We start from the raw sequence: 27,459 nt of genomic DNA on the forward strand, positions 1-27,459 counted from the left end.
ATATATATAATAATATTAAAATAATAGTCTATCGCAACGATCGTCGGCTTATTAAAATTATTAATTATTTTAAGAATTATCTTCTTTCTTTATCTATAATTTTAAGAGAGAATTACTAAAAGAGATAAGTAACTTTCGTTAAAGATAAAGCTAATAACTTATTTAATTTTATTTAAATTTTTAAAAGAATTTAATTAATAGTCTTAACTAATTTAGAGTCTTTAAAAGAGTAATTATTTAATATATTTAGTAATAAAACTCTCTCTATAGCTTCTATAACGGCGTTTTCTAAATTTATTACTCGCTTTATAAGCGATTATAATCTAATCTTAATAACGAGTTGCCTATCTAATATCTTAAAAGTATATAAAAAAATTTCTCTAAATTTCTTAGCGCTATTAATAAAAGCCTTCTTTTTTAAACTTTATAAATCTCGAATTTATAAAAAAACTATATCGAACTCTTATTATAAGATATATTAGAAAATTATTATAAAGAAAAAAGTTAACTCGCTTATTATTAATAGAACTTAAATTCTAATAAATCTCTTATTAAATATATATATTTTAGAAGGTTAATAGATTTATAAGCTTAAGCGTAATCTCGTAGAGGAGATTATATAATATAAAGCTCGCTAGATTATTTATAACTTTAAATAATAAGAAGAAATTAATTTTAATAAAATCTTTATCTTTATTATTAAGTTTATAAATTATAAAGTAATCTTTATACTAATAACTATCTTAAATTAAAAACTTAAATAAATAAATATTAAAATCGTCTTTCTATATAACGATATTAAGAAGATAATTTATATTACTTAATCTATTAACTTTAAGATTAAAGATTAAAAGAATAAGATATATAAATTTATTAAGATACTTTACGATTTAAAGTAATCCCTTAAAGTTTAATATAATACTCTTATAATCTATTTAAAGAAACTAGGTTTTAAATTTATTACTATTAATCTCTCTATATTTATTAATAATATTACTATTATCGCTATTTACGTAAATAATATTCTACTCGCGAGTCTTAATAAAATCGAAATATAAGATATTAAGAATAAGCTTAATAAGAAGTTTAAAATAATTAATTTAAGATCTTATATCTATTATCTTAATATAACAATTATTAAAAATTATACTAATCGAATTTTACGTCTTAGCTAAAAAAGCTATATTAAGAAATTTCTAGAGAAATATAGTATATTAAGCTTTACGCTATCGCCTACTCTTATTAATAATAATAAATTTTATATTATTAAAGATAATTTTACCTCTATTAATTAGTCTTATTATATCTATTAATTAATTATAAAATTATTTATATATATAATACTAAGTACTTAACTTAATATCGTATTTATTATTTTAATAGTCTCTAAATATATCTTAAATCTCGATAAATCTTATTAAAAGACTATTAAGCGTATCTTTTAATATCTAAATAATATTAAGAATTAATAATTAATATTTAAAGGAGATTTAAAATTATTTATTAATTATATAAACGCGGATTAAGCGAGTAATTAGAATACTTAATATTCTATCTCTAATTACATCTTTAATATAAATAATATTATTATTAATTAATTATCGAAATAATAATTTATTATAGCGTTATTCTTTTATAAAATTAAATATATTAATTAGATATAAGCTATTAAGAAGATAGTTTAATTATATAAACTTCTTAATTAATTTAATCTTAGCGCTAAATATATATAGACTATTATTATCTACTACGATAATTAAAATATTATAATTCTTATTAAAAATCTTTAATTTTATACGCGTATTAAGTATATTAATATTTAGTATTACTATATACGAGAATAAGTTATTACTAATATTATTACTTTTAAATATATTTCTATTAAATAATAGATAATCGATAGACTTATTAAAATACTATTTAAGAATAAATTTAAGAAATTTTATATATTAATTAAATTAAAATATTATTTATAGTATTACTTATTTAGGAAAGTCGACTTTAACTCTAGAGAAGCTATTTTATTAATCCCCGTAGTTTAAATAATTTATTTAAGCTATTCGTCGAGCCTTATACTTAATGCGGACTCGCCATTTTATATCGAAATAGCTATTTCTTTAGCGCTATTATCGCTATCGCTACTAAAATCTTTAAAGCTCTTTTAAAGCACCCTTATTTATATTACTATTACTACTAGCCACTATTACTAAGAACTAGATATCTAAAATAATCTTCGTAGAGACTTTATAACCGATCGCAATATGTAGAACGGAGAATTTCTTCCAATTATTTCATTCAGTTATTTTTACAAATATCCTCCGACCTTAAATCAATCGATTTTTAGTGTATATTAGATGGCCTAGAAATAAAATTTCTAAAAAACCGCTTTTTGATAAAAAGTGGAATTTAGTGGCGATGTCAATTTGATATAGTCATTTTTAGATTTCGACTTTTCACTTTAGTTATCTAATACTAAACTTACATTAACTACTTAGCTTAAACTTTACTTTAATTATCTAGCGCTAAACTTACTACTTTAATTTTACTTTAATTATTTAACGCTAAACTTACTTTAATTACTTAGCTTAAACTTTACTTTAATTATTTAATACTAAACTTACTTTAACTATTTAATTTAAACTTTACTTTAATTATCTAGCGTTAAACTTACTTTAACTATTTAACTCGAACTTTACTTTAACTATTTAGCGCGAACTTCACTTTAATTACTCGACGCTAAAACTCTAGCGAAAATCGATTAAATCATTTTTTACTTTATTTATCTAATTTTAACACTATTAATATTAAACTTCGTATTTATCGAATTTCGCGTATAAAAGAATATATACGAAGGGGAGTATTAGAATTCGAATTACGTGACTCTTAGCGACTTGGCGATCACGTAATATAGTCACGTGACACGCCTTAGTGTGTTCGTATCTAGTCGCTCTCTCCTTTCATAGAACTCTCTAGTTAATACAACTAAGTGTTCTATCTCATATTTTAATAGATTCTTCGTTCTTATATTTAAACAAGTATAAGGATTCTTTACTTCAGAAAGCATAAGGATCCTCGACTTCTGCTGGTATTGATGGAGAACTCTGTTAGTTTCTAGTAGCAGGCTATTATATAGTGGCTACTGCTACTATATAGGTGTTGCTACTACTATTATAATAACGTACGATTCTTAAAAATCTCATTTCTAAAAAAGACGTTTCTTAAGTGGTGAAAAGATGATTCTTCTCTATGAAATCTGATTGCCTAAATACATCTTTAGTGTTATATTATATTAAGTTATTAGTCTCTAGCTTCTATTATAAGTATAATTCATAATAAGTTACGTAATTCGAATTTTAATAAAACTATCTCTATTATTAATAGATTAAATTTATTATTAACTTATTTACATAATAAGTCTAATACTTCTTTTATTATATTTACTTATATATACTTATTATTTATATTTATACTTATTAAGACTTATTAAAAATATATTAATAATAATATTCTTATTAAATCTCTTAATATCTCGATAAAGTTTTAAATCGAGATTATTATAAATAATATCGAGTTAATTTTTAATAAGAATTATATTAATATTCTTAATTAATCTTAAGATCTTTTATTATATTATAAGTATAAGTATGAGATTTTAGTAATAAAAGTTATAATGATTCTTCTAAGGAAAGTTATTGCTAAGATATCGAGTACTAAACTATACTAAGTATTAAGTTATATTAAGTCGTATTAAGCTTATCTCCGACGATAGATATAGCTATTAAATAAATTATAATATCTTTCTCTCTCGAGAAAAAGCTTATCTTAAGTATTAAAGAAAAATCTATAAAAAGTATTAATAAGTTTAAGATAGATATTTAGTAATAGTGCTAGAAATTTTATCGGCTTAAATATAATCTTCTAGGCTTATTTATTTGCTAAGTATTAGAGAAATTCTAAAATCTTAACCCTTATATTAAGTGACTAGAGATTTTATATTTAAAAACTTTATCGCGAGAGTTTTAATAGCGTTATTACTTTTTTATAAAATAATATTAATATTCTATTTAATTTATTTTCTATCTATTATAGTCGTTATTATCTTTAATATTAAAAATTTATTTCTTAGAATTATTATCGCGTTATTCTAATATAAGCTAAAGATTATTAAAGCTTAAATCTTATAATTAATAAAGATAATAGTAGTAGATAAATTAGCGATTTATTTAAATAATTTAATCTCTATACTTCTTAACTTTATTAATATCTTATTTTTAAAAAATTTAATATTTAAAAAGTTTATAATTAATAATATTAAAATAGAGTTTAAAAATAGAATTAGCTATATAGCTAAAAATAAGATATTAATTAGCGGAGTTTTTAATAAAGTCTATTTAAGAGAGTTTAATATTAAAATTAATATTTAATTAAAACGTAGAGTTTTGAGAGATTACAACTTCTTAAATCTCTATTATTTATTTAATAGAAGAATCTCTAGAATATTTTAATCTTCTAAAATTTTAAAATTATTTAAATAAATATCTTCTAGATAATAATATTATATCGTTTTTTCTTTAATATCTTTTACTAGCTTATTAGAATATATTTTATTTCTTATATTCTTTTAAATATTAATAGAGAGCTTATTATTATAATATTAGCCCCTTCGGCTATCGTATAACATATCGCGTATTATCAAGGCTAGTAATTACTAGCCATTATTAGCCATCTATTTTATATATATAAATATTCGTATATCTTATAAATTAATAATTAGTCTTTTAGTCTTTTAATTAATTCTAATATATCTAATATTCTACTTTTAATAGGTTATAAGCCCGAAAACGAGTAAGATAATATCGAATACCCTTACACTTTCTAATATAAATATTAAACTAAGTCTTTAATAATCGTTTATAAATAGATATACCTTATAGCGACAGCCTATTTTTTTTAGCTTATATCCACCGACGAGAGGGCTATCGCTATTTAATTCCTATATAAAAAATATCGAACTAAAATCCTTATTTCATTCGAGGTCCCAAAATCAATACGGATAAAAAACCCTTATATTATACGAGGACCCGAATTAATTAAAAACCCTTATATTATTTCGAGGTCCCGAAATAATACGAGTAAACTAATAAAACCCTTAAATCATTTCGAGGTCTTGAAGCAATACGGGCAAACCATTAAAAACCCTTATATTATTTCGAGGTCCTAAAACGGGTATTCAAAAGCCCCGGCACTCTTCCTATTTTCCTTATCGAGGTTTTTTATAAATTTAACGAGGTTAGATAAATAATCAATCTCGAATATAAAGCGTGGATTTAGAAACTAATATATATAAGATATAATATACTAAGATTTAGGAAATTAGTTTTTAAGGCTATCGAGGAGTATTATAATATTAGCCCCTTCGACTATTATATAATATATCGCATATTATTAGAGCTAGTAATTACTAGCTATTATTAGCTACCTATTTTATATATATAAATATCCATATATCCCATAAATTAATAATCAGTCTTTTAGTTACTTTCAATCAATTCTAACATATCTAGTATTCTACTTTCAACACTTATATATAAGTTCTATACGCTCTTCGAGATCTTTATATAATTAATATATATTTTATATAATAAAGCGTTTAACGCTATTCTTATTTATTTATATAATTAATATTTTATAAGATATAAAGTTTTAGATTAGCTATTCTTTCGAATTAAAGTTAAACTTTTAAAATTCGAATCTATTTTTAATATATAATTTTATTATATAAAATTTTTAAAAATTAGATAGAATTATAAAGATTCTATAATAGCGAGAAAATTCTTTCTTAGTAATATTATTAATAATATTAATAGTAATATAAATAGAAAATCTATTAATAATAAATTATTTCGATTTTTTAATATAACTAATTTAAAGCTATAATATAGTATTCTTAAACTTTTCTCTATTATTTAAATTATTAAAAATCTAGCGATTTATTAATCTATCGAGATCTTAATAAGTAATAAAAATATTCCCTTCTTTTATATCGATAACTAAAATCCTAAACTCTCTTAAAATAATAAAGATTATATTAAATAAGTAATTTAGATTTTTTAACGTTTAAAGCGTTAATATAGTTAAATCTAAAGTTAGCGAGAAATATAATAAAAAATTACTCTAATTTTAGCTTTAATCTATATTTAATAACTCTCTTAAGCTATTATAAATATATTAAAAGACTTTATTTATATTTTTAAAAATAATTTTTTAAAAATTCTAAAGATTATTATAGTTAAAAGCGATTTTCGAAGTAGTATTAATTATTTTTCTAAAGTAATTTAGAGCCTAGTCTATTCTAAAAACTACGATTAATAATACTTTATAATAAATTTATAAATAATTATTAAGATCGAGAAATAAGAAGTTTTTATTTTTATTCTATAGATTAATATTTTTCTAGCGATTCTTTAAATAATAAATATAAAAAGTTTTTAAAGTTTTTAGCTACTTTAACGCCTTCGCGTAAATCTTTATTTAAATTAATTAAAAAATATTAAATAAAGAATAGTTATTATAATCGAAAGTATAAATAAATAAAAAGATAAAGAATAGCGATTAATATCTTTCTTTATCTAATAAAGATTTTTATTAAGATTTAAAAGTATAATAATATTATCGATAATTAGCTAAAGAACTTTATTTATAATATAATAAAATACTTCTTAAATTAATAATTATAGAATATTTTAGATTAAGAAGTAGAGGTATTAATTATTTAATATTATAAAGATTCTATTATAAAGCTTAAAAAGATTTAAAATTTAGATTTAGCGAGGTAATTAAGAAGTATTATATTACTATATTATATAATTAATATTAAATAACCTCTAAAATCGTTTATATAAGAAATAATAATTATTATATTTCTTTAAATCTCGAAGAGTCTAAAAATATTAGAAAGATATTTTTAGATTTCTTTCTAGATAAGTCTTAAATAATAATAACTATACTCGAAAAACGCTAGATATAACTATTATTTACGTTAATTCGAGATTAATCTATTAAATAAAAATTAATCTCCTTATTAGAGATATTATTATATCTATACTCGAGTTTTTAATAAATAATATTAATAAAAAAATATAAAAGTATCGCTATTTTTATAATAATATCTATTTATATAATATTTATATATTAATAGATATAAAATATAGCTAGAATAAGATATTATTAAATTAAAATAAGATATAGATATATTTATATAAATAAAGATAGAAGTATAATAATAAAAAGATTTAGATTTATCTTAATTCGTTTTTACTTAATAAGTATAGAGAAAAAAGCGAAAATCTATAATCTTATTTCTATATCCTTAACTTCTTAAATTTCTTAATTATTTTTAATATATCCTCTCGAAGTATACTTATAGATTTCTAAGTAATTTCAAAGTATCCTTTTTAACGTACTCGATACTTATTCTTTTTTCCTTATTTTTCTTAATATATAATTTTCTCTATTATATACTCCTTTTATCTCTTAATAATTATAAATATAAAGAGAGATATCTTTCTATTAAAAGAGTTTAATTTAATCTACTTTAGATAAATAATTAAAATAATTAAATAAACTTTAGATATATTAGATAAAAGTTCGAGCTTATAGATTAAAGCGTTAATCTTTTTAAGAATTTTATATAAATTAACTTTCTTAATAAATAATAAGAAATTTTTAGAGATATAATAATTTATTTCTCTAATTTTAATTAATTTAAGATATATATTATTAATTAAATTAAAGATTTTATATTTAATATTATATCTAGTAATTATCTTAGCTTATATTAACTTAATAGTATTAAAAATATTATTATAAATTATCTTTTAAAATTTAATAAAATTTACGAGTATTAAGTCTCTATCTAGGACTATATTTATTAGAAAATCTCTAAATTTAATTTTATAGAGAGCTTCGAAAGAGATAATAGAAGTTAAAACGTTTTTTATAATATTTAGAGAATATTTAACTTTCGCTAATAGAGTATTTTAATTTTTCTTATATTTATTAATAAGGAGATATCGTAAAGTCGTCTTTATCGTTTAATTTATATATTTTATTTATCTATTCGTTAAAGAATAATAGACTATTATTATTTTAAGTATTATCTTATATTTTAAAAATAATATTCTTTAGAATATATTAATAAATTTAAAGTCTCGATTAAAGATTAATTTATAGAGAATTTTTTAAAATCTATAAATCTAATCGAAATATCGAGTTACTTAAATTTTTATTATATCTTTCTTATTCTCTAATATTAATTAAATAAATTTAAAGAATTTATCGATAACTATTAAGATATAATTATATTTATTAAAAATTAGAGATAATCTAATTATAAAGTTTATAAATAATTATTTTAATAATTATTAAGAACTTCTTACTAATTAGAGCTATTCGTATAATAATTATTAAAAAATTTTAATAATTAATATACTAAATAACTATTAATATACTTCTAGATTATCTTTTATATCTTCGAAAAATATATCGAGCTACGAAGTTAATTATATATTTAATATATATTCTTATAAATATAATAATTATAATTATACTCTAAAACTTTATAAATTAATTTTTTAAAAATATATAAGCGATCTAATCTCTTATTTAATATATAAAATAATTTTAAATTAATATTAAGATAATAGAACTAATAAATAATTTATAGATCGAATTCTAAATCTTTAATCTCCTTTATTTACTTCTAGATTTATTTATAAATATAATCGAAATACGAATTATTAAATAAGACTATAGAAATTTTATTAAGAAATTTCTTTTTAACTTATATTATTATTATAAGAAAAACGCTAATTATATCTAAGTTTTTTATCGATTCTTCTTCTATAAATAAGTCTTTAATAAAAAAAATAAGATAATTTATTAACGTTATTATAAATTTTTTCGATTTTATATATAATTTTTATTCTAGATTAAAAAGTCGATAAGTATAAAGTCTACTTATTTAATTAAGCGAATTAACGATCGTTAATTTTATTTTAAAGAGTAGATTTTAAAGTAATATAATTAATAATTATCGTAAAATCTTTATTATCGAAAAATTAAAAAAGCTTAATTAAGGCCTAAATTAAGATGCTAATCTTTAATTTTATAGTTTAATATTAAATCTTAATATCGCTAAAATTATATAATAGAAATAAGATTAATCATTTAATTTTATTAATATTAATTTAATATAATATTATCTTATAATCTTTCTTTTTATTATTATTAATATATAATATAAATAAATAATTAAAATTCGAAAAAACGAGGATTAATATATTATATAGTTTATTTTTTAATATTTTTTAAATCTTATAATATTTCGAGTTAATTTATAAATCTACTTCTTTAATAATAAATTTATTTAATTTAAAAGTCTTAATTATTTTGATTAGATCTAGATTAATATTAATAAAAAGTTATTTCTTCTTTATATAATTTTATTAAAATCTATTCTTATTAAAGCTTCTTTTAAAATCTTTAATTTTAAATTTAATTAAAGATCTAGCGATAGTTATATAATATTTTATAAATTTATAATAATAATTAAAAAAACTTAAATCGATCTCTAATTATTTAAGATTTTTTAAAAAAATTATTTTTTAAATTACTTCGACTTTTTCTTTTATAATATTAAGATTAAATTTAAAGACGTAATATTCGAGTATAATAATATTTAGAGAGTAAGAGAGTTATCTCGCTTTTTTCTAATAAATCTAATATTTAATTAAAATATTTAATATAATTATTAAAGAATATCGAAAAAATAATAATATTATTAATATAAATTAGAATAAATTATTAAAGATATAGAATAAGAAGTCGTTTTATTTAATATTAAAAAATTTTAAAGTATTTATAAAGTCTATAAGTAAAGACCTATGAATTAAATTTATGAAGTTGAATTTTTTATTTTTCTAAGTTAAATGGAGTTGGATTTTTCTAAGTTAAATCGAATTTTAGCCTTAGCCCTAAGTTAAATCGAACTCTAATCGCTTACTATACGTTTTTAATTTACTTTTATTATTACGAAATTAATAAAGAAGATAAAAGCCTTAATTCTAAATTAAATTAAATTTTATTTACTTTCTATATAATATTTAATTTACTTCTATTACTATAAATCGCTAATTAATTATATTTTTATCTAAAAAAAAAGTATCTACTTAATAATCTTATTTTTAATATATCTTACTAATTAAGTAAATTATCTTTTTAATAAATCATCTAAAATTATAATTAATAGACTAATCTTATTAATAACTCGATTTAGAATTATATATAATTAATTATAAATAAAGATCTCGAAATATAAATATAGATTAATTTATTATAATAATTAACTTTAAGTCTTATTAATTATTATATTAAAGACTAATTAAATTAAAAATTAAATATATTAAAAGAGAGTATATAGATTATTTAAATTAGGCGGAGTTAGAGGGATATATAATATATAATATTATTTATTATTATATTCGCCTTTCAAAATACGATAATTAAGTATTTTAGATTTAATATATTTAATTTATAGATATATTTTATTATATAGATCTATACGCTACTCTAAATTTCTTAATAATATTATTATATAATTTTATTTTAATTTTAAATAATAAAGTAAAAGCGAGATTAATTTAAAGATATTTATTATTTTAGTAAATAGAAGAAAGCTATCTTTCTTATTAACGACTTAATTTCTATTATTATAAATAATTTTAGCTTTAAAAAACTTATTAAAAACTTAATTATTAAATTAAATAATATTCTTATTAAGAATATAAAGAATTATTTTAGATATATAGAAATTAGCTATTTAATATAGATTAAGATTATTATAAATAATATTAATTAGTTAAATAATAAAGTTATCTAATAATTACTCGATAAATTAATTAATAGCTTTTTATTCTTTAAAGCTTATTAAGATATTATTATTTATATTTAATAGTTTTTAAATAAATTTCTTTATATTAATCTCGACCTTAATTAATAAAATTAGAGTTTTAAAGTCTTATATTTTTTATTAATTTAAAAATTTAAATATAGTTTTAAAGATAAAACGCTTTTAATATAGTTTAAGCGATATAATCTAACTTAATACTCTTAATAATTAAAAGAATTTAATAAAAGTTATTATAGAAGTATATAACTATACTACTAAAAGAAGTAAGATTCTTTTAAATATCTTAAAGTATATAATCGACAACCTCGATATTGTAGCGATTTTATATAAAGATTTTATTTTAGAAAATAAGCTTAATTATCTTTAATAATTAAGTTAAATTAGACTTTATTAATATATCGTAATTAAATTAAGTAATAATATTAAGAGAGATCTTAAAGTGAGAATAAGTAATAGTATTATTTTAAAGGAGAATAGAGGCGATATTAGATAAAGCTATAGTAATAACTATTTTAGAGTTATTTTATACTCTTTATAATATAATATTTTAAAATATAATCTTATTAATAATAACTATCTAGAAAGAAGAGTTAATTATTAAAATAAGAGATTATATTTTAAATAGCGTTAGTTATAGTAATTTAATTATTATTAAAACTTATCTATATCTAATTTTAGATATTAATTTAATAACTATATACTTCGCGTAGAAGTCGATTTTATTTATTAATATAATATTATTTATAATTTCGCTAAATTATAAATAAATTAAAGTTAATAATAAAACTAATATTCTTTATAGAGCTAGTATTATTTTTTTTTAAGTAAATTTAAATTAAATAAAGATAGAAGTCTTTAATAATAATTTATTATTATTATATATTATTTAATAAAGAGAGAGTATAATACTAAGTCTAAAGAATATAAATAAGATTATTAAATAATTTAAATAAAGAATAATAAGTATTAATTAAGAAATATATATAAAGTACGAGAGAAGAATTAAATTATTTATAAAGAAAAAAAGAAAAAATACGTCTAACGCGAAAAGTTTTAGTAGCTAAAAAAAGAATATTATATTAAAAAAAGTTATAATATTTTAAAACTATTATTAGCGCGATAATCTTCTTATTCTATAGCTTAAAGTACTTTAACTTATTAAAGAAATTATTAAAAAAAATATATCTAATATAAAAAGTTTTAGTATATAAAAAAAGAAATATTATATTAAAAAAAGTTATAATATTTTAATACTATTATTAGCGCGGTAAGCTATTTATATTACGCTTAAAGTATTTCTACTTAATAAAAAAGAAATTATTTATATATCTTAATTTATAATTATTTTATAGATTTAAAAAGTTATCGAGCTTATATTATAGTAGAATTATTATAAAAAAACTTCGTAAATAATATTCTCTCTTTTAAATCGCTACTTTATTTAATATTTAATTTTATTTAATATTATTATAAAGTAAGTCTCTTACTATATAAGTATTATAATAAAAAAAAAGAATATTATTATTTATCGTATATAAGTCTTTAAAGAATATAGAGTTTAATATATTTAGAAGAAGATATTATAGATAGAAGAGCTTTCTAGCATTTAAATTAATATAATATATTTTTTTAATAATATCTCTACGCTTTTAATATAGACTTTATTTAAATATATCTTTTTTTTTTTTTTTCTAGATATATTATATCGATAGATCGATATAGAAGAGATCTTTTATTTATCTTCTCTATTAATATTATTAATTTAGCTAAAAGAAGACTATTAGCTTAATCTAATATTTATATTCTATATCGATTATATAGAATAAATTATTATTATTATTAAATATTACGCTTTATTAATTTAAAAGATAAATAGATAATTATTTAATAGAAGAATTATAATTATATAATTTAAAGTTAAAAATCCTCTAATAAACTTCTATAGAGCTTATCTATTATATATCTTAATACTTTTAAATCTTATTTATCTAGTTTAACCCTATATCGTTCTAATTTATATCGCTCTTATACTCTATTTAAAAATTAATCTAATTACTATTCTTATAAATATATTTAAAAATATATTTATAAACTTTAATATTAGCGTAGATCTTTATATTAATATAAGCGTTATATTTAATCAATAAATAGAGATTATAGAATATTATCTAGTAATTCTATTTAGATTTATTATCTAGTATCTTAATAGGCCTACGTTAATAATATATAAAATATTTAAAATCTAATTTAAAGACGATATAGTCGCTAAAGTTCTTCGAAAATCGCTTATTATATATATTCTTATCTAAGTTCTAATAAGATAAGATAATATCTATTCTACTAGTAATATATTAACTATAGTTTCTATAAAGTATATATCTAATAATAATTATATAGAGATTAAGAAATAGATTTTAATTAGAGATCTTAGTATTAATAGTAGCGTTAATCTTAGCGGCGTTAAAGAATCCGTTTTTAGAATATAAAATAATAAGGATATAAGTATGCGGTAGGCCTTATTTTTAAAATTTAATAATATAGGTATAGGCCGGAACTCGATCTATTACTCGCAAAGTCAGTTAGAGCTAATCGATATTTTAATCAACCGTACTTCGCTCTTATAAGAGTGAAAAAAAAATTAGATAATATCGTAGGGCTAATTAATAGGAATTACGATATATAATAGATTAAACTATATTAGAAGCACTCTTAAAAACTATAATTTATACTAATCGCCTAATTAATATATCGTTTAAAGAATTATTCTATTAAATAAGATAAGAAAGAGCTATTATACTATAATAGAGGATAAGAAGAATAAGAGTATATCTAATATCTTCCTCTTTAGAATATTATTTATAAGAGTTTTTAGCTTTAATCTAAATACTCTAATAATTAGATTAAATTAATTAATAACGCGTTTATCGAGTAGAAGATTTTCGATAATCTCGATTTATTTTAGATTATAGATAAAAGTCGTAAAGAGGTTCGGTTAATCGAACTTAATAGATAAAGTAATAATATTCTAGTAGAGTTATTTTATAAATTATAAATCTTCTTAATGAGAGAAAGAAAGAATAATATATTATTTATTAATCTAATTATTTATAATAGCTTTATCGATATAAGTATTAATAACTACTTAATAGATATCGATCTAAATAATCTTCTAATTTATCTTTAATTAATAGAGTTTATTATTTTTAATAGCTATATAGATATCGTAAATAAAATATTATAATAATCTATCGTAGTAAAGAAGATAATTAAACTTATTAAAACGACTTTATATTATATATTTATAGAAAATTAGTAATTAATAGAATAAAAGAAATAAATAGAATAGATCTATAATATAAGATAAGCGTTATTTATTTAGAATTATCTTATTTAATAGTTTCTCTAATTTATAAAATAATTTTATTATTTCTACTTCGCTAGATAAGAAGACTTCTATTTAATATAATATCTATATTAAATATATTATTATATTACGAGTAAAGGCCTATGAACTAAATTCATAATCGTTTTTTTGATAAGGGCTGTCGAGTGAATTTTGGTAAGCGATTTTGGTAAGCGATATCTAAATTCCTTATCTTTAAATATCTATAATACTCAATTTAGTAATTCTTTTTTTATCTAAAAGCCCACATTATACTCTATAGTTTAAACCAAAATTCTAAAATTTTAATAGAAAAAAAGTTATTCTAAAATCAAATAATGTACACCTGTTTTTTGATTAGGGCTGTCGGCGGATTTTGGTGAGCGGACTTTGGTGGCGATATTTGATTCCTTGCGCTTTAATAATTATAAGACCAAATTTCAAAATTCTTAAAAATTCGGAAAGTGCAGACTGCGCTCCAAAATTTAAAATTTAAAATCTCAAAAGTTAATGGAAAAAAAAGTTTTTCTATATGTTAATAATGTACACCTATTCTTTTGATGGTTGCGGACGCTATTTGTTTCCGCGGTTCTACAGTGCCTCATTTTGATTCTTTTACTTTTATATATACTAATAACTATTTATTAAATAAGAAGATAAGAGAATAGTATAAAGATATATAGACTAGATACTAATATGAAATACTAAATCTCTTATTACTTTGAGTCTCTATTAATATATCTCTAGTCTTAGATATATCTAATAGGTTATCGATATTACTCTTCTAGGCGATAGCGATCTCATCTAAAGTAGGATAATTATAGGTGTATAAATTATAATATTATAGATTTTTATAAAGTAGCTTATAGTCTCGTATATTCGAATTAGTCTTTAGTCTTTTAGATATTAATTTAAGAGCGTTAATATAGAGATTAATACTTTTAAGATTTATAGCTATTTTATAATAAAGTATCTAATTAATACGATTATAGTAGCTATATTTAATAAAGTTAATATAAAAAACGCGATTAAGAGAAAGTTATATCGTATTATAGATTAATCTTAAATATTATCTATAATATAAATTTAATTAAATATCGATTTTTCGCTCTTTAAAGATATTAAGATAGATATATAAGTAGTAATTATTCTTTAAATTTTATATATATATAAAGCGATTAAATAATTAATAGTAATTTATTATAAGATTATAGAGATTATATTATTATACTAAACGCTATAACGACGAAATTCTTTATTATTATTAATAAGATTTAAGGTCTTTAACGTTAAAGAGTAAAGGATTTAATTAATAGTATACTCGCTAAGATTAATTAAATCGTTTATACTTATTTTAACGCCTTTATAATCTTATTCTATATTATTTATCTTATCTATTTTAAATATATTAACTTTAATCTTTTCGCTATTATAGTATTACTTAACTATCTTATTTTTCTATAATATTATATTATAGCGATTATAAATCTAATTTATAAAATCTAAATTATATTATATAGGCTTTATAATATATAAATAACGCGCGATATAGCTAATAAGTCTTATTAAAGATTAAATAGAATTTAAATAAAAGTTAAAAAATAGATTAAAAGAATATAGGCTATCGAAAGAATCGTTATTAAAGAAGTCTAATAGTAAGTCTTGTAATAGAGAGTCTTCGATAGCGTCTTTCTCTTATTTAGAAGCTTTTTTTTAATAATATTTAGAATCTAATACGCGTTAAGAGGCTTTAAAATAGAGTAATAAAGAATAAATAGAGAAGAAAGATGCGTTTTAAAAAATAGTATTACTAAGTTAAAAGATATTATCGCTAGTTTAAAAGAAATCTATAGAGAAGAACGTATTCGTTTAAGCTCTTTTTAAGAATCTTTTAACGCGTTTATAAATAGTAGTAAATCGCTTATAACCTCGATTACTAGTAGTAATAAATTCGTCGAGAGATAATCTAAGAGTATTAATAGGGGCTCTAAGAGGCGAATAAAAGGGGTATATATGCCTGAAGCGTTTAGTAACGTTTCCGCGAGGGGTATCGAGAACGATTATATTTATATTGGTGAAATTAATAGAATTAATAGAGAGATAGAAGAATAATAATTATATAAATAGATGAAAGGATTATCTAGTCTTAGACGGGTTTCGTATAACTATATTTAAATACTACTTCGCTTTACTAATAGTAGATTAAACTTTATAATTTTTATAGCGTTAGAAAGCGTAAAGCGAGTTTTATAATTTAAGGAATTATAAAGTAACTATAAATATCGTAAGCTGAGTACTTTAAAGTGTAAAATTTCTATATATAAATTTTTAATAAGAAAGCTTAAGAGGGCTAGCGAGCTAATTTAGTTAATTTAACTAAAGAGCGTAGTAACCCTAAATTTATAATTAGCTATATATATAAATTCAAGATTTTATAGCTTAGCCCTATCTTATTCTTTTATATATACTAATAGTAGAGATTTTTAATTATTCTTATCTTCGATAAAAGCTAATAAAAATAATTTTTTATTAATTTAAAGATTTAATAGATTATTAGAAAAAAATTTTAATTAGATTAACGAATAAGAAGATTATTAATCCGCCTAAAGCTTTTAATATAATATTTTATTTAAAAAGTAAATAGACGTCGAGATATAGTTTAATATTTACCTTTCTTAAATTAACGATAACTCGAGATTTATTATTCTTTTATATTATAAAAATTAGTAAGAAAGAAATTAAAGAAATTTTTAGAGATATCTTTTTTATATAACTCTATTTTATTAATAAGTTTAAAATAAAATTTATAGTTTAGCGATTCCGCTAAGATAGACTAAAAGGATTTTATTTAAGTTTAGCGAAATTAGTCTTATCTTTAAAAGGTATTAATATTTTAATTTTATTATTAAAATATTCTAAATTAAGCCGAAATAGTATTTAATATCTTTTAAATACTTTTTCGAATTATTTCTTATATTCTAATTTCTAATATTCGAAAATATCTATCTATAATAAGTAAAGGCCTATGAATTAAATTTATGAAGTTGGATTTTTCATTTTTCTAAGTTAAATGAAGTTAGAGTTTTTTTAAGTTAAAAATGAAATTTTAGCCTTAGCCCTAAGTTAAATCGAACTCTAATCGCTTACTATATATTTTTAATCTACTTTTATTACTATAAAATTAATAAAGAAGATAAAAGCCTTAATTCTAAATTAAATTAAATTTTATTTACTTTCTATATAATAAATAGCTTACTTTCTATTACTATAAATTATTAATTAATTATATTCTTATCTAAAAAAATAGTATTTACTTAATAATCTTATTTTTAATATATCTTATTAATCGAGTAAGTTATTTTCTTAATAGATTATCTAAGATTATAATTAATAGGCCGATCTTATTAATAACTCGATTTAAGATTATATATAATTAATTATAGATAAAGATCTCGAGATATAGATATAGATTAATCTACTATAATAATTAATCTTAAAATTTATTAATTATTATATTAAAGATTAATTAAATTAGAAATTAAATACGTTAAAAGAGAGTATATAGATTATTTGAATTAGGCGAGATTAGAGGGATATATAATATATAATATTATTTATTATTATATTTATTTCTAAGAATATAATAATTAAATATTTTAAATCTAATATATTTAATTTATAGATATATTTTATTATATAGATCTATACGCTACTTTAAATTTCTTAATAATATTATTATATAATTCTATTTTAATTTTAAATAATAAAATAAAAGTAAGATTAATTTAAAGATATTTATTAATTTAATAGATAGAAGAAAGTTATCTTTCTTATTAATAATTTAATTTCTATTATTATAAATAATCTTAATTTTAAAGAACTTATTAAGAACTTAATTATTAAATTAAGTAATATTCTTATTAAGAGTATAAAGAATTACTTTAAATATATAGAAATTAGCTATTTAATATAGATTAAAATTATTATAAATAATATTAATTAGCTAAATAATAAAGTTATTTAATAATTACTTAATAAACTAATTAATAACTTCTTATTCTTTAAAGCTTATTAAGATATTATTATTTATATCTAATAGTCTTTAAATAAATTTCTTTATATTAATTTAATCTTAATTAATTAAATTAAGATTTTAAAATTTTATATTTTTTATTAATCTAAAAATTTAAATATAGTTTTAAAAATAGAATATTTTTAATATAGTTTAAGCGATATAATCTAATTTAATATTCTTAATAATTAAAAGAATTTAATAAAAATTATTATAGAAGTATATAACTATATTATTAAAAGAAGTAGAATTTTTTTAAATATCTTAAAGTATATAATTAACGATCTCGATATCGTAGTAATTTTATATAAAGATCTTATTTTAGAAAATAAGCTTAATCGCCTTTAATAATTAAGTTAAATTAAATCTTATTAATATATTATAATTAAATTAAATAATAATATTAAGAGAGATTTTAAAGTAAGAATAAATAATAATATTATTTTAAAGAAGAATAAAGGTAATATTAGATAAAGCTATAGTAATAGCTATCTTAAAGTTATTTTATATTCTTTATAATACGATATTCTAAAATATAATCTTATTAATATCTTTATATTTATTAAGAAAGAAAAATTAATTATTAAAATAAGAGACCGCGTTTTAAATAGCGTTAGCTATAATAATTTAATTATTATTAAAATTTATTTATATTTAATTTTAAATATTAGTTTAATAGCTATATACTTTATATAGAAGTTAATTTTAATAATTAATATAATACTATTTATAATCTCGCTAAATTATAAATAGATTAAAATTAATAATAAGATTAATATTCTTTATAGAGCTAATATTATTTTTCTTTAAGCGAATTTAAATTAAATAAAGATAGAAGTCTTTAGCGATAATTTATTTATATTATATATTATTTAATAGAGAGAGAGTATAGTATTAAGTTTAAAGAATATAAATAAGATTATTAGATAATTTAAATAAAGAATAATAAGTATTAATTAAGAAATATATATAAAGTATAAAAAGAGAATTAAATTATTTATAGATAAAAAAAGAAAAAGTACGTCTAGCGCGAAAAGTTTTAATAGCTAAAAAAAAGAATACTATATTAAAAAAAGTTATAATATTTTAAAACTATTATTAGCGTAATAATCTTCTTATTTTATAATTTAAAGTATTTTAATTTATTAAAGAAATTACTAATAAAAAATATATTTAATACGAAAAGTTTTAATATATAAAAAAAGAAATATTATATTAAAAAAAGTTATAATATTTTAATATTATTATTAGCGCGATAAGCTATTTATATTACGCTTAAAATATTTCTACTTAATAAAAAAGAAATTATTTATATATCTTAATTTATAATTATTTTATAGATCTAGAGGGTTATCGAGCTTATATTATAATAGAATTATTATAAAAAGATCTTATAAATAATATTCTCTCTTTTAGACTACTACTTTATCTAATACTTAATTTTATTTAATATTATTATAAAGTAAATCTCTCGCTATATAAATATTATAATAAATAAAAGTTATTAGTATTTATTATATATAAGTCTTTAAGAGATATAGAATTTAATATATTTAAAAGAAGATATCTTAGATAGAAGGCCTATCTAGCGTTTAGATTAATATAATATATTCTTTTAATAATATCTCTACGCCTCTAATATAGACTTTATTTAAATATATCTTATTTTTTTTTCTAGATATATTATATCGATAAATCGATATAAAAGAAATCTTCTATTTATCTTTTTTATCGATATTATTAATTTAGCTAAAAGAAGGCTATTAGCTTAATCTAGTATTTATATTCTATATTAATTATATAAAATAGATTATTATTATTATTAAATATTATACCCTATTAATTCGAGAGATAAATAAATAACCGTTTGATAGAAGAATTATAATTATATAATTTAAAGTCAAAAATCCTCTAATAAACTTTTATAGAGCTTATTTACTATTTATCGTATATCTTAATACTTTTAAATCTTATTTATTTAATCTAAATTTATATTATTCTAATTTATATCGCTTTTACGCTCTATTTAAAAATTAACTTAATCGCTATTCTTATAAATATATTTAAAAATATATTTATAAACTTTAATATTAATATAAATCTTTATATTAATATAAATATTATACTTAATTAATAAATAAGAATTATAAAATATTATCTAGTAATTCTATTTAAATTTATTATCTAATATCTTAGTAAACCTATATCGATAATATATAAAGTATTCGAAGTCTAATTTAAAGACGATATAATCGCTAAAGTCCTTCGGAAATTATTTATTATATATATTTTTATCTAAGTCTTAATAAGATAAGATAATATCTATTTTATTAATAGTATATTAGCTATAGATTCTATAGAGTATATATTTAATAATAATCGTATAGAGATTAAGAAATAGATTTTAATTAGAGATCTTAGTATTAATAATAACGTCGATCTTAGTAACGCTAAAGAATTAATCTTTAGAGTATAAAATAATAAAGATATAGGTATATAATAGGCCTCGTTTTTGAAATTTAATAGTATAGACATAGGCCGAAACTCGACCTATTACTCGTAAAGTCAGTTAGAATTAAGACTAATCGATATTTTAATTAGCCGTACTTCGCCCTTATAAAGTTAAAAAAAAATTAAATAATATTATAAGGCTAATTAATAGAAATTATAGCGTATAATAGACTAAATTATATTAGAAGCACTCTTAGAAATTATAATTTATATTAATTATCTAACTAATATATCGCTTAAAAAACTACCCTACTAAATAAGATAAAAGAGAGTTACTATATTATAATAGGGGGTAAAAAGAATAAAAGTATATCTAGTATTTTCCTCTTTAGAATATTATTTATAAGGGCCTTTAGCTTTAGTCTAAATATTTTAATAATTAGATTAAATCGATTAATAACGCGTTCGCCGAGTAAAAGATTTTCGATAATCTCGATTTATTTTAAATTATAGATGAAAGTTGTAAAGAGATTTAATTAGTTAAACTTAGTAAATAAGATAATAATATTTTAATAGAGTTATTTTATAAATTATAAGTCTTCTTAATAGAAGAAAGGGAGAATAATATATTATTTATTAGTCTAATTATTTATAATAGCTTTATTAATATAAATATTAATAATTACTTAATAGATATCGATCTAAATAATCTTCTAATTTATCTTTAATTAATAAAGTTTATTATTTTTAATAGCTATATAGATATCGTAGATAAAATATTATAATAATTTATCGTAGTAGAGAAGGCGATTAAACTTACTAGAATAACTCTATATTATATATTTATAGAAAATTAGCGATTAATAGAATAGAAGAAATAAATAAGATAGATCTATAATATAAGATAAGCGTTACTCGTTTAAAATTATCTTATTTAATAATTCCTCTAACTCGTAGAATAGCTTCGCTATTTCTATTTCGCTAAGTAAGAAGATTTCTACTTAATATAATATCTATATTAAATATATTATTATATTATAACTATTTATTAAATAAGAAGATAAGAGAATAGCGTAGAAGTATATAGGCTGGATACTAATATAAAATACTAAATCTCTTATCACTTCGAGTCTCTATTAACACATCTCTAGCCTTTATCAAAATATGAAGGTAGGATACTTAGTTATATTAACTATGGAGTTCTATAGAAGGAAAGAGCGATTTAACATAGGCGCGCTAAGGCGTATTACGTGACGTAATCACATAACCGCCAAGACGCCAAGAGTCACGTGATCCGAATTTCAACACTCCCCTTCGTACATATCCTTTCATAAGCGAAATCTAATAAACTCGAAGTTTAATACTAACGGTGTTAAAATAGAGTAGATAAGATAAGTTAGTATCGAGTAGCTAGCGTAAAAATATACCTCTCTCACCCTCTTATACCCCTACCGCCCCCTTATAAACCAAATTAAAAAATATAAGATTTAAAGTTCGCGATATCCAAAATAGGATAGGTAAAGTGAAAAGTCGAAATCTAAAAACGACTATATCAAACTATGGCCCCCATCCAAATATAACTTAAATTCCACTTTTTATCAAAAAACGGTTTTTTGGAAATTTTATTTTCAGGCCATCTGGTGCACATCAAAAATCGATTAATTCGAGGCTGGAGGATATATATGGAAGTGGCTAAATAAAATAATTAGAAGAAATCCTCTTAGTTATATATCGCCGACTATAAGACCTCTACGAAGGTCGTTTTAGATGATTAATCCTTGATAATAGTAGCTACGATAGCGGTAATTTAAAGATATAATATCTAAGATATTAATAATAAATAGATATAAATCTCTCGAAAGAGCTTTAGAAGTTTTAATAACGATAGCGATAATAGCGTTAAAGAAATAGCTATTTCGATATAAAATAGCGAGTTTATAGAGTGTTAAGCTTAATATAGCGGCTCGATAGGCGACTCGAGTTAATTATCTATAATACGGGGATTAATAAAATAACTCCTCTAAAGTAGACGATTTCTCTATAATAAGATTATTAAGTTATAATTATAAGTAATATTTTAATTTAATAAATTGATAAAAACTCTTAAATTTATTCTTATAGAGAATCTTAATAAAATTATTAGTTATTTATTAGTCGATAGAGATATAATCTAGAGCGATATTTTTAGTAATAACTTATTCTTATATATAGTAATATTAAATATTAATATATTTAATATAAGTATAAAATTAAAGATTTTCAACTAGTATTATAGCACATTAATTATTATAAAAAATAATTATTATTTACGCTTATTTATTATTAGAATTAAATTAATTTAATAGATTATATAATTAAATTACTTTCTTAATAATCTATATTTAACTAATATATTTAATCTTATAAATCGAGAGTATTACGATAAATTATCGCTTTAATAATTAATTAATAATCTTATTATTAATATTAAATATATACTTAGATATAAAATAATAGATATCTTAATTATCGATCTAATCGACGTCGATATAATTACTTAGAGATTTTAGATCTCCTCTAAAAACTGTTACGAGCGTACCCTTAACACACTCCTCAGCCCTATGGCTAGCGGGCCTTGGCGGAGACATCCCCTATTATATTATACCTTCTTTTCATCTATATAGTTCGATATCTTAGTTATCTTATTTAATATATCTATATTAATATTATATCTATATTAATTCTAATACTATAACTAAGATTAACCTACTTATTTTATTTATATTAGCGAACGAATTTAAAGAAACGCGCTAGTAGAGACTTTAGTAAGAAATTAAGTTAAGTTATTATATTTCTAGATAAGCCTATTAGATAGATAATTCGATTTTAAAGCGAATCGAACTCGGTAAATAGTAATCGAGAGATAAATAAGGTATTAGACTATTTATATAACTAGCGAATCGAAAGAAATAGCTAATACCAATAAAATACTATCTAAATATTATTTGCAAGCTTCTTCATATATAACTTCTCTACGAGATAAGGGACCCCCTAAGCGAAGCAAGTGTACTCGAAAAACCATTGTTTAAAGCACTTACAGTCTTCTTAACGCCTTAAACGATTAAGAAATAAGTGTATTAAACCCTCGCAAAGAAATAACCTTACCTTAGACTTTATAGTAAAATTTTTTTATTTTTAATATCGAATAATTTCGACACATCTTAAAGAAACTTTACTATTCTCTAGTATATCTAGTATCCTCAACACCTATTCTTTCGAAGTATTTAAACTCCTCTCCACTTTATTTTAAACCTTTCTTTCTTCTTTTCTATAATAAAGTCTAATATTAAAAAAATAAATTAAATTAAGACTTTATTAAAGTAAATTAAATTTTAACGAGTATTAATTCTATTAGATAATATTCTTAACGAGATAGACTTAGTAAATACGTCTTAGAATATTATTAATAGCCTATAATTACAATATTAAGTCAAATATTAACTCGACGAATTTATGATTATATTAAATAAAATTCATTAAAAGCGAGATGATTTTCGAAAGATTATTACTTGATATTATACCGCCGTAATAGAAAAGGATCTAGCTATAAACGATTTATATTAGATTTATAAAATAATCGAGGAGATAAATTAACTAGCTTAAGACTTTTAAAAGGATATAATTTTTTTATAGCGAAAAGTTAATAGCCTTAAGATATAGTTAATAAAAGATTTACGACTATTATCGATTGAGGAGAAATATACGCCTAGACGTTTAAAAGAGAAATTAGTTAAGATTTTAGATTTATCTCTATTTATCGACGATAGCGACTCTATCTAGAATAATTAATTTTTTAGAATAAAATAAAAATTCAAGGCTAACAGCGATTATTACCTTATTAAGAACTTTAAGATAATTTACGTAATCTTATAACTCGATAATAAGACTATATAATATACGATATATAGAAAACTTTAAAACTTTATTAATCTATATTAATTTATTAATAAGATTATAAACGAGTTAGTCGATATTTATAAGAACTTAGATCGACGTAGTAATATATTATATAATATATATACTTTATAATAAGAAATCTAATTCTTTATCGATTTCTATTTAGACTTTATTCGATTAGCTATCGTTCTTAATATTAAGAAAACCGTTATAATAAAGTATTACCTTTCGAATAAATTAAAAAATAATCTAAGAAAGTTATAAGATATCGTAGAGGGATTTATTATCTTAAAGGTTATAAAGGAATACCTTCGGAAACTAAATAACTTCTATCGTGCTAGATATAAAGATATAGAGTTTACGAAGACTACTATTAAGTTAATTACCATATGAACTACGGCTAATATACATCTTATATTTATTATTAAAACTACGACCGCTATACTCTTAAATATTAAGATCGATTCTAAAATTAAGGAGAATTAATATACTATAATTACGGTAAGAAAGGCTACTATCGAAGTATCTATATAATAACTATTTAGACTAAGATTAGTAAAAAGATCTTTAAGGAAGCACGACTTCACGCGTTAGAAATAAACGAAGAATTTGAAATTAATAACGTCGATATCATGGGTAGCGACGATTCTTTCTCAGATTCGGGAAATAAATAATCTCTTTTAAAGTTACGGTAAGAGATACTTATAAAGTATATCTAATAGATACTTCTAATAACGCCCTAGCACGTTATCCTTTTCGTATATAAGTTACACTATCTTTATAAGAAAGGAAGTATTTATTTTAGAACTCTCTTATAGATAGTAGATATATCGATGCTTATATAGTTATAAACGAGTTTTTAATCCTAGCGATATATAAAGCCTTATATCTAAAATCACTCTTATTATTATAATCTAAACCGCTAAGAGATTATAATAACTAGATTATAAAACGATTAATTATATACTATTTACTCTTAATAATAATAGTAGAAAATTATCGAGAAGAAATATATCTAATGCTAATTATATTATTAAAATATAATATAATAATTAGGAAATCTTAAATAAACAAATACGGGGTAGTCCTTAACATGTTACGAGATAAGATACTCTTTTTACTCGATCGATGTAATTATAATAGTAATTAGATATCAATAATAGACGAACTCCCTTTCCTATCAACTTCGAAGCTTCGGCCACTGATACCACCCACCCCCTTATCTATTATACTAAAACGACAAAGCTTTCCCTTACCTACTTACGATAACGAGGCTGATTCAGATACCTTTTTATTAAATAAGAACGAGAATAATAAGGAGCCTAAATTTATTAATATCGCTGAGATTAATATAGCGGCCTACTACTAGCTGGCCTATGAAAAAGATAATAAGTTATTTATATTAATAGTAAATAAGATCTATAATAACTCGCTAATATCACATATATCTCCCATTGCCCGAATATCTTACGGTCCTCGCATATTGATTAATAAACCCTATTCCTATAACTTAGAAAAGAAATATAAAAGATATTGCGATTTCAATTGCCCTATTTAGATTAATAGCATTAATAAGATTAGTTTTAAGGAGGTAAAATATAAGCTACCTACGGAGTATTATGATTATCTCGATGTTTTCGATAGGACTAAGGCGGATATACTTCCTCTATATCGTTTTTATAATTATAAGTTGAAATTTAACGATAGCTTCGATAAAACGAAATTTTCGAAAAGTAGAATCTATCTAATATCGAGATATAAACTGGAATAGGTAAAGAAGTATCTGGACGAATATTTGAAGAAGGGATTTATAACATTAAGCTATACACTATTCGCCTCACCCGTTTTATTCGCGGAAAAGCCGAATAAAGGGTTATATTTTTATATAGACTATCGAAAGCTAAACGCTATTACTAAAAGGAATCGATACTTAATTCTATTAATAGATAAGGTTTTAGTAAGAATTTAGAGATATAAATATCTTACTCGATTAGATATTATAGCCGCGTTTAATAAACTATATATACACTCCGATAGCGAGGATTTTATTACTTTTATTATCTTTCTAAAAGTATATAAGTATTAAATTCTCTCCTTCGATCTAATTAATGGTCTAGCCACATATTAATAGTATATAAATAATATTCTATTTAAGTATCTAAACGACTTCTATTAGATTTACCTCGATGATATATTTATTTATAATAAGATAAAAAAGGAATACATCTAATACGTTAGATAAATCCTTTAGAAATTAAGAAATATCGGCCTTTAGGTGGATATTCTTAAGTACGAATTTCACATTTAAGAAATTAAGTTTCTAGGCCTATTAATATCTATAGACGGGTTACGAATAGACCTTATTAAAATTTAGGCTGTTGTCGAGTGGATTATATCTACTAACCTCAAAGAGGTATAGGCCTTTATCGGATTTTATAATTTTTACTAGCGATTTATTAGAGATTTCTCTAAAATAGTTAAATCTATAGTAAAATTTATAATAAAAGAGACTATATTTAATTAGTCTCTAGTATATTAAGAGGCCTTTCACTTTCTGAAAGTCGCTATTATTAAAGCTTTAGTTTTACGTTATTTCGATAAAATAAAGAAGATTATCTTAGAGATTAACTCTTTCGACTACGTTAACGA

This window comes from Letharia columbiana (genome assembly GCF_014066305.1).
Source record: "Letharia columbiana isolate WasteWater2 chromosome Unknown Sc0000002_s0, whole genome shotgun sequence".
Classification (NCBI taxonomy): domain Eukaryota; kingdom Fungi; phylum Ascomycota; class Lecanoromycetes; order Lecanorales; family Parmeliaceae; genus Letharia; species Letharia columbiana.